Genomic DNA, 2928 nt, shown 5'->3' with positions numbered 1-2928 from the left:
TTTGCCTCCAAGGAGCGCTCCGGCTGCCCCGTCTCCAGAACAGATCTGTTTATTCTTTTGACAATCCATGGGATATCCTTGGCCACCCTACGGGGCAGTTCCACCTTGTCTTACAGGATTGCTATGACTTCGAATCCACTTCGTGGTAGAGTGTGGCATGGAATGCGTGTCTGGGGAGTGACCCCCTGGAGCAACATTTTAACAGCCAACCTGACGGTGACACCTGCTCAGTGATGGCACTCAGGATCCGAGGGCCTTTCAGCGGTGGTTCATACTCCCACGCCCGGCAACACACAGAAACCATACAGCTTGAGGCTGGCCTGGAAACACCCACGTCCACATGTGAGCAGTTGCATCAAAGGCAAGAATCAGCCAAGATTCTGGCGCTATGTCCAAAGGAGCCCGTGCCGATTTGGACAGGAAGAGTCTCAGAGAAGAGTCTCAGAGGTTTGCTGATGACAAAAAGAAAGAAAAAAACTCCCCCTCAGTCACACTTCACCTGTGTGAAGACTTTAATGACCACACTAATGACATGGGAGTCCGTAACAGGAAGTGTTCTGGAGGGAAGGCCTCTCTGACCAATTTTCCTCATTTTGGTTTGAGTGGGGAGCATGACCAAGCGTAAGAAAATAAGCCTGCCTGACGCTGCCACTTAATCCCAGCGAGAATGCGGCCCGACCCGGGCAGGGAGGAGCCGCGCTCAGGAATGCTTGGCCGCACTGACTCAGGGAACCCAGGGCTCCCGGGCCTCACCTGCACCTGAGCTGTGCGCACAGGTATGTTTAGACGCAGCGGAGGCTGCTGCCACGTGCCTGCCTCAGAGCGCAGAGGGCGGCAGCTGCGGTGACCAGGCTCCTTCCACATCCGACAGACACAAGCTTGGAGTCCAGAGCGCTGGTGAAGAGGAATCCTGGTGGTGCAGTGGCTTAGCCCTTGGTAGTTCACTGCACGGTCAGCAGTTTGAACCCGCTTGCTGCTCCGTGGGAGAAAGAAGCGGCAGTCAGCGCTGGTAAAAATGGCAGCCTTGGCAGCCCCGTGGGGCAATTTTCCTCTGTTCTGCGGGTCGCTATGAGTTAGTATTGACTTGCTGGCAACAGGTTTGGGTTTGGAGGTGGGCCAAGAATTCATAGACAGGCACCCTTCCACGCTGAGTGTGTAAAGGGTCAGCCCCTTCCAGAATTCAGAGGGAGTGGATAGGAAGCCATATGTATGAAAACACACACACACACACACACACACACACACAGAGAGAGAGAGAGAGAGAGAGAGAGAGAGAGAGAGAGAGAGAGAGAGAGAGAGAGAGAGAGAAATCAGTACAGAGTTTTAGCCTTATGGGCATATTGATACATGTAAGCTTCTATTGTCGTTAGACGCCAGTTGAGTCAAGTATGACACATAGTGATCCTATGAACAACAGATCTGAACCCTGTCCTATCCTGTGCCATCCTCACCATGTCTGACACACTCAAGTCACTCAAGTGCTGCAGTCACTGTGTCAACTCACCTGGTTGAGGGCCTTCCTCTCCTTCATCATTCTCCCACCCTTTCAAGTATGATGTACTTCTTCAAGGAATAGCCTCTCCTAGCTTCTTCGCCTCCAAGAGGCACTCTGGCCGCATCTTCTCCAAAACATAGCTGCTTGTTTTGCATTCATGGGGGGGGGGAAGTATTTTATTGTTGTTGCTAAGAACAGGGATATTTTTATTTAAAAGAATAGATTTCTGTTGAAACTGCACCTCAATAGAGCATCATAAGTTCCAAGGAACAACAGAGGCTTTATAAATATGTACTTTCCTTTACAAATTAATCCTAACCTTTCTCTTCCATGAGAGAATCACTTGGTGGTTTTTTTAAAGAAACATTCTTTCAAACTCTTGATTGAAGAGTGCCATGAAAGTGCAGTGGGCTCTTGTGTGTCAGGAAGTGTGAGTATGGAGCAGGACAGATCTTTTGTTCATAGGGTCACTATGAGTCGTACTCGAATCAACAGCACTCAGCAACAATGACAACATTCTTCTCTGGCTATGCCTCCATCTTATTACCTTAATAACCCTTTTTCACTAGTTTTGCTTAAAAAAAAAAGACGTTTACATCCTTGGAAACCAGTGGAAGGTTGCTGTGAGGCAGATCCAGGACCTCTGATGGTAGTGCATCATGTTGCCCTCCTAACCAAGAGATCCACAGGAGCCAGATGGGACAGTCTCATCCTTTTGAGGTTTATAGTCCGTGAGAATTACCCAACCGTAACAAAGAGGCACAAAGTGATTGCATACTGTTGGAAAAATAGCCCTGATCGCCTCACTCGGGGTAGGGTTGGCGCAAACCTTCAACTCCTAAACATTGCAATCTCAGTCTTTCTCCTATTTCTCCTCCCATTTGGAAGCCAAGACTCGTACTTGTTGAAAAAGCCCTAACTACACAATTGTCTGGTCAATTCTTGCTCATGGTATTACAGGGTAGAACCACACCATGGGCTTTGCTTGACTGTTATCTTTACAGGAGTACTTCCCAATCCTTTTCTTCAGAGGAGCCACTAGATGGGTTTGAACCATCAACATGTAGGCTAACAAGCTGATTACAAACTGCTTGTGCCATCTAAGCTCCTTGAAACGGACCTAAAACACGAAATCAAATTCACTGCCATTGAGTCAATTCCGATTCATATTACTGACCCTTCATTGGGTTTCTGAGGTTGTAAATCTTTATGGGAGAAGACTTCCCACTTTTCTTTCTCAGAACAGCTGGTGGATTCGAATTGCTGACAACTCTGTAAGCAGCAGAGCTCCTTAGAAACGGACATCATTAGTGTCCTAGTATCTTTTAAAGTCCATCATAAAAATAAAATTTGTGGTTCTCAGCTGTTTTTCCTACTTCCCTCACAAACTTCAAAAGGATACAACTTTAAAAAAAAAGGATACAACTTGCTTG

This window comes from Elephantulus edwardii, unplaced genomic scaffold (genome assembly GCF_000299155.1).
Source record: "Elephantulus edwardii isolate Elephantulus edwardi_28Jun2011 unplaced genomic scaffold, EleEdw1.0 scaffold00016, whole genome shotgun sequence".
Taxonomy (NCBI): Eukaryota; Metazoa; Chordata; class Mammalia; order Macroscelidea; family Macroscelididae; genus Elephantulus; species Elephantulus edwardii.
The sequence above is the reverse complement of the archived record's forward strand: the minus strand, read 5'-3'. Positions refer to the sequence as shown.